Source organism: Carassius carassius, chromosome 18, assembly GCF_963082965.1.
Source record: "Carassius carassius chromosome 18, fCarCar2.1, whole genome shotgun sequence".
Lineage (NCBI taxonomy): Eukaryota > Metazoa > Chordata > Actinopteri > Cypriniformes > Cyprinidae > Carassius > Carassius carassius.
In genome coordinates this window covers 23564079-23571979 of record NC_081772.1, presented here as the reverse complement: position 1 = coordinate 23571979, position 7901 = coordinate 23564079, and the positions used below count along the sequence as shown (strand labels likewise).

The 7901-nt window shown below is 36.1% G+C and overlaps 1 long non-coding RNA gene across 1 annotated transcript; it reads left to right on the top strand.

Moving 5' to 3' along the window:
* The first annotated feature begins 404 nt into the window (after window positions 1–404).
* On the top strand, window positions 405–1787 carry LOC132091944 (uncharacterized). Its single transcript, XR_009422168.1, has 3 exons — window positions 405–800; window positions 1461–1534; window positions 1646–1787. It is a non-coding gene; the product is annotated as an uncharacterized LOC132091944 (long non-coding RNA).
* Window positions 1788–7901: the final 6114 nt, after the last annotated feature.

Genomic DNA, 7901 nt, shown 5'->3' with positions numbered 1-7901 from the left:
CTTCTACGGCTTCTCTGTGTGTCAGTGATGTGACGTTTGATGCGAGGAATCGGAGCTTGTGGTGAGAATAAAAGGGCGTGCTGAACCCTCGATTCGAAGCTTATGTGTTAACGTAGAAATCACGTGACCAGTGTCAAACGAAGCTTTACATTCTGTCCAGTCACGTGCGCGATTCACTTTGCGTTTCGAAATGTTAATATTTTTGTCATATCAGTTACGGTATTCGTCTATTACATCATATTTGGTATTCGTACTTGTATTAAACTGCAATCTCAATTTATCAGAGATAGAAATTCAACACAAACGAACACACACACAGTTAAGCTTTTACTTGTGCACGTAAGATGAATCGATCTGTGGGATGTGTGGCGGATGCTCGTCTTATGGAGCGTCTTTTATCAAGCGTGTACGTCTGCAGACTGCAAGACGGGGGCGTAACTTGAAGTGGGCGTAACTTGAAGTAGGAGGCGTAACTTGAAGTTGTCCAAATCACACAGAACCACGCGAGATCTCACAACGATAAGTTGTTGGCAATATGGCGGCTTTAATTAGGGCACAGAGTAGAATATTGATTACGTTTTAAGGGATGCAGGGGTTTTAGGCAGGATTTGATGCATGATGTGTGTGTAGATATTAATGTTAGGGGACAATGTGAGAGATGTGTACGTTTTAGTAGGAAAACGTATTATCTGATCCACACTCCGGAACAGAAGAGGGCGGTAATGCACCAATAAGCTGGCTGCCAACCGCTGTTAAACTGGAAAGAAGACGAATATGACAGTTTTCTGTGATAGATAACGGTGAGAATATTTTTTTCCCCGAAATAATTATTTAAATTGAAGTGTATAAGTCATTTTCATACAGTGGTATTTGCTTTTGGAGTTAATAATTTATTAAAACTAAGGCGTAAAGTAAGCAACCTATAAGCAAAAGGTCTAAAGATGCTATCTTCCGGTTTCACAGGCTTAATCTAAACCCTGTCTGTGACCTATAATATAGCATATTTGTGATTTTGCTGTAAACATGTTTTATAATGCATAACTAACAGGGGAGCTCCATTAAGTACACGACTCAATAGTGGATTTACATAAACCATATATACTTCTTTTAGTATTACTAAAATGTCTATTTATTATCTGACTGGATAATGTTTGATAAGAATTGTAGATGAGCACATCTAACAGACATGAAACAGGTGTCTGAGTGATGTGTGTATGATATTGTGTAGAATTCACTTTTGTCAACACTGCTATAGATGAGTGTAAGTCATGTAAACAAACAAATCTATGTAAAGTAACTAAACATAAGTTATCTATTTTATTTGTCCATTTGCAATATTGATAATTTAAGGAACATTTGTGTTGGATAAAAAGTGTTACATCAGTTATTAACTCAATATGTAAATGCAGTATATCACAGATATATGACAGAGGAGACTGACTCTTGTCTGGATGTTACAGGGACAGATGAGACACATGTGTGTTTATCTGCTGCAGAGACACTGATGAAGGAATGCTGCCATCAACGGATTTGTGTAAGTACACTACAAAAATAAATGAAAAATTTTAAATGTTAAATTTTAATGTAATTTTAAACAACTATTACACCTCTTTTCTTATTCTTGATTTCTGTGCATTTGCTGAAGATCTTTTGTGGTGGAGCAGGACCTGCAAGGAAAGGTGAAAAAAAGGGAAAACCTGAAAAAAAAAGAATAATGTAATGACCTTTTGTATTGTGTATGTGTATTTTTGTAGGACATGAAAATGTCTGTGGACTGGTGTGTGCACTGAGGATGGAGAAGACCACAGCATCATCCTGGAAATGATCGAGAGTCACAGATGAGACGCTCCCTCACTCCACCTGCCCTTTACTGTCTCATCAGGACCAGATGCTGCTGTGGTGTCTTCATCCTCAGTTCGAATACCAGGGAACACATGTTAGGTAAAAACTGTTAGTCTGAATGCACTGTAAGTCGCTTTGGATACATTTATAATTTATTTATATATTTTAACCACTTCAGTGGTTTAGTCCACTACAAAAGTAATAAATCAATGCATGTACTGTACTTGTAAAACTGTGTAAATGTTTTTCAGGTAGTCGTGCTCATGGGGTGCAGGCACATGAAAGTTTGGAGCAGACACAGCAGTAAGCAGTGTTGGGGAGTAACTAGTTACATGTAACGGCGTTACGTAATCTAATTACAAAATTAATGTAACTGTAATTAGTTACAGTTACTAAGAAAAAATTAGTAATTAAATTACAGTTACTTATGAAATTTTTAACGATTACAAAGGGGATTACATTTGAATATTTACACACATCCACATACAGATTTAACCGATTTATTTCCCAAATTGCACTGACTATTCTGAGACATACCGCCCTAATAATTTCCGGGATGCGGAAACACAGTCATAAACCCAGTCATAAAAACGGAATGCCTAACGCGGACGGAATATACCACATTTTGGATGACTAAATTAAAAGTAGGTCAGTACACTTGAATCAAAACATGACATGGACTAGTGTCTGTGAATATTAAGCCCCAAAAATGCAACATATGACTCCTGCACGTTCTGTGTGTCTGTGGAAATCAGGCGCGGACTGGACACCGGGAGAACCGGGACGATTCCCAGTGGCCTGGCAGCCGATTTGGCCCGCTATTTTAATATCATTATTGTATAATTGCCTGCCGAATGTAATAAAGCGATCATTTGCGAATCCGCCATTTGATAATTAAATCTCGTGACTCGCGCGCTCTCCGCGCTTCCGCCAAACGGTTTGGATCAGACTCAGAGTAATCAATGCGAGAGAGAGAAAAGAGTGCACTGTGGAAGCGCACAGCTGGAGCCGAGAAGCTGAACTACTGTTCACGGTTTCAGGTCAGTTTCATCTGTAAAGATGCTTTTTTTGTCTTTGTTTTTTATTTATTCATTTAATCAAGCAGCAGCACGTTGCTCATCAGTCATCACTCAAAATACTATATAAAAGACATCATTATCTGTTGTAATGTTACAGTAGTAATTTAGCTGAAAAATAAACAGGTTTTTTTTGTGGAAGCTACGACAGACAACAACACAACCCTTACGAAAATTAAAGTTTTGTTATTTTACTAATAATCCAGAGAACATGGTTACTATTGTTTAAATGTGGTAACCAAAAATTATTTTACAAATGTATTTATTTAAAAATAAATAGAAATCCATTTGCAGAACAAAAAACAAAACAAGGTTATTGTACTTTTATATAGGCTAATAAAAGCATGGTCAATTTTTGTAAGGGAAAAACATGACTCGTGTACAGTATTAGGATTTTTATATAAATATATTGTAGTATTGTAGAGTATTGTATTGTACAGTATAGTTTTGTTCAATCTTGAGTATTAAAGTCATGAGAGAGATGGATAATGGGGCAAAATAAAGAGACTGAAGAGAAAAATGGAAGTGAAGGTGCAGTTCAGGAGAGAACTTTTAATTATTTTGCATGTCCCCAAATTAAAGATTTAAACCTTTTTTATGTCAGGTCCATACAAAAAATAGTTTTGTCCATTAATTTGTTTGTATGAGTTTGAATTTTCCAGTCTGAATTTTTTCCCAGTCCGCCCCTCCTGTAAATTAATGGCAAAGACATGGTTTCATTTACTACACATAGGCCTACTGAAGCTCGCAGTGTTTTCAACCTCTGCCATCTCAATATAGGAGTACACGAACACATAAACATAATTTCTAGAACTGCTCTGTGTCACATCATGTGCATTTTACTTATTTTGAGAAAACTATCACCACATCATATACAAGGAGACAGCAGTTTAAAAAAAACACCAATGTTTCAGGAGTTTAGTACACAGAATACGTCACATGCTTATTAGATAACTGTATTTGAGTTGATGTATATGATTTTATTTATTATTATTTAATTTTCACAAATTTAGAAAAGTAATCAAAAGTACTCAAAAGTAATTAGTTACATTACTTTAATAAAGTAATTGAAAAAGTTACACTACTATTACATTTTAAACAGGGTAACTTGTAATCTGTAACCTATTACATTTCCAAAGTAACCTTCCCAACACTGGCAGTAAGATTGTCCTGCACGTGTTCTTCTGCTCTCGCTTCAAGGTTGTGTGGTTTAGAGAGCCGACATCATGGTCTTCCTCATCCTGTTACTCGACGACATCCCCATTGAGAAGAGTGAGATTGTGAAGTGCAGCAGCAGAACTGTATCAGCTGTGTTCAGATCGCAGGAGGATGTTGGGTTCACCATCTGTAAATACTTGATTGTTAGAACAATAAGTTTGAATGAAGCTTTGTTTCATGTGTTGTTGACTTGTACATGTATGCATTTATTGTGATGCTAACTTTTATACATTGTTTTAATCATTTAGACATGTTTTTTGTTCTCAGTAAATAAAATATAAATATTTTATCCATTCATGTATTAATTGCTTGACTGAAAATAGATGTATTCACATCGGCTGCATTTGTTTAACTAGTATATATTCATATATAGCTATGTCACAAAAGAAAATACATTTTGCTTCTTTCACTAAAATGTAATTTTAAACAAATTATATAATTATTGGTTGGCATTTATCGTTTTTATTGCATGTAAGTGTTGGGGTGGGCAAAATATGCAATTCATTATGGGGTAATGTTAATTTTTGAGTAGTAATACTTACATTCTAGTATAAAATCAACAATCTTCTCCAAAGGTGAGATCTTCGAGCAGCTGATCGAAGTACCCTTTGTGCAGATATTGCAGAGTCGCTGTGAGGTGTTTGTGCACCTGACCCTCTTTTTTATTATTAATCTAAATTATTACATAAAAGATCATGGTAAGACGGTTGTATCTAACAATAAACAATCATAATGCCATAAAGCAGTAAATAAAAAAAATCATGTTTTCATCATAGTATGAGATACTATAGCCTACAAGAAAAACATTTTTCACGTAAAATAATTGAAAAAAAATATTAAAGAGATAACGATTTTGGGTGTTCTAATAATAAAAAAAAATGCTTTAAGGATAACACTTGATCACATTAGTGGAGTTAAAAATATACAAAATGAAAACCAACAGTATTGGCTATACTACAATCACAAAATAAAAAGGCAGCCGTTTCTGCAACAAGACTACCTGTCACTTATATCTTTTAAGTTTTTGTGCTTGTTTTAACTTTCTAGGTCACATGATCAACATAGCGGATGATGATATACAAATTGCATTCATACTTCATACATACGCATTTAGGCTGTAGAGTATGTAGCCTACTCTTTTAGCGCTCGTTAAGTTAGTACTTATTGAAATTAAGTGCCTAATTAAAGGGTATGCGGTTTCGAACGCATCCCGACAAAATCTCGTTTTGACATCTCGCGTGGTTCTGTGTGATTTAAACAACTTCAAGTTACGCCTCCTACTTCAAGTTACGCCCACTTCAAGTTACGCCCCTGTCTTGCAGTCTGCAGACAGACCCTTCTCTCTTTTATAGGCTTTTGGCTGCTTTATGTTTACTAACCACCAGATGGCGCTGTTTTCCACATTCTAGAAGCTTTGAATCTTTTCCCGAGACGGTCAGAGGAAAGCCAGTGGTTCACGAGGCTTCGTTTGCCCATCACTACCTGTCTGTGATGTGCACGAGTCGATCGATGTGTGCTACACTACCATGGGCGGATCTACAGGGGGGCAAGGGGGGGCAGGTGCCCCCCCCCACTCTAGAGCCTTGCCCCCCCACCTGCCCCCCTAACTTTAATGATCCAAAAACTGTACTTACAAAAACAACCCACCACTATGTCCAATACATTTACCAAAAGTGAACAATAAAATTTTTAATTTTAAATGTATTATTCGCCCTTCCCCCCTGCCCCTCAAATACTTAGTTACGTCCCTGATTCAAATGTGCAGAGCGGCGTTCGCTCAGTCTGGCTCATACACACAGCGAGTCTGCTTTGGTGCGGTGGCCCTGAAACCAGAGACTGAACTGCCCCGGACAGATCCTCTGAAGGTGAAGTGAGTTTCCCCAGGTGTAGTTTAAACACACGTTTAACTTAAAGTTACATTTGTAATGAATGTATTGTATGCTAAAGACGATTCAGCATCAGCAAAAACAGCGAGTCTATTACGTTAGGCAAAATCAGCTGTCAAATCGCTCCGATTTGTAAGAGCACTCTTCTCTTTGATTAGCCTGATTTTGATTTTAGTAAAGACAAGAACAGCTTAATAAAAAATATAAAATATTGAGGGGCAGCGCTAGGGCTGGGCTAATGGGGCTTAAGCCCCGAAAGTTTTTAGTAAAGCCCCGAAAATTTTGTTAAATTGTCTTTCTCACAGAGCAAAACAATTCATCAGAAAAAAAAAATGTGAATAAGATTACAGCGGCCGCGATTAACTAATCATGAACAGTGCATATAACATTTTTATTTATATTTTCCCCTTTGCATTAAAGGTACTTTTGACGTGCTTTTGCAACGTTGAGCATTGTAGCCAATCACAGACATGTCTGTTGATCACATCGGCCAATCAGAGGCGTTTAAATGAGTGGCTGTGCTGAAGATGTGTTTTGCGCGAGCTCACCGAGTTCACGTTCGCAAACCTGTTATTATTATTGGCAATAAACTTAAGATGCAGATAAGAGATTCACTTGATATTATTATTGATGCTGCTCTGATGCACTACATTACGCAACGCTCTGTTTGTTGTTAGGAAGACTAAAAGTTCAGCGGTCTAGCTCATCAATGTCAAAATTATTAAATAAGTTAACAAATGCCTGGTAAAATGTAAGTAGATAATTTAATATTTGACTGTTTTACAATAGAAAAGTTCAACTTTTTTATTTATTTATTAAATTTTGCCTTTTTGAATTGAAAATATGCTATAATTTCCTTGATTCATTTATGTAAATTAAAAATAAAATATTAGTTGCAAATAGTTACAATTATTTCACTATTACAACAAGCCTTTCTTTTTCTTTATTCCCTTAAATCGCTTTAATAATTAATTAATTACTTTAAATAAAAATACCCAATTTTAGTTTGGGCTGTTACGTTACAACACACAATACAGTGCCAGTTAGGAGATCGATCATTTGATTAGCTAAGCCTAAGCAGTCCTATTAAATCCAATTCCTCTCAGATATCACAGCAATGAAACCAGGCTACAACTGGGGAAATAACAAATACAATAGAATTAAGTAGTCTAAACAGAGCAGTGCAGAGACGCAGAGGAGAGAAATGCATCCACAGGGAAAGCTGTGCGCAAACAAAAACACACACACATACATATATACATATATTTATTTATGCATAAAAAAAAACATCCCCTGAAACAAGGGCAAGTACCCCCTTTGATGTGTATGTGTGCACGTGCCTGAGCTTTGATACCACAATTCAGCTTCATAACACAGGGTTAAAAACAATAGTGTAAAGCCCACTTCTCCTCTGGCACTGCTTGGTAGTGCTTCGTGTGAAAAGCTTATTTGAGTACAAGCGCTCACAGCTGATTGATTGATGGTGGAAATACAAGAATCATCATTTGGAGGAAACAAATACATTTAAGATTTAGTCTCAGTCTCCATTTTATTTATTTATATATATATATATAATATGATTACAGGCATCCCAGACACAATTTACTAAATTGTCATATTTGCCCATTTGCATGGCACTAATAAATCTGAATGTCTACAAACTCCATTCTTCTGTTGGATACATTTTACATTTGGTCCCACCAGTAGAGTAAAGGTGTCTCAACACTACCTGTACGCTATTTTTTTTTTTTTATAGTTTTCATTAAAATATGAAGAGCTGCTAGCAAGTCCATGAGAAACTCTCTGCTAAAAAAACCACCAACAGCATGAATCAAAATCCATTTAGATACCTACTGTGATTACAAAAGGCTATTAAACA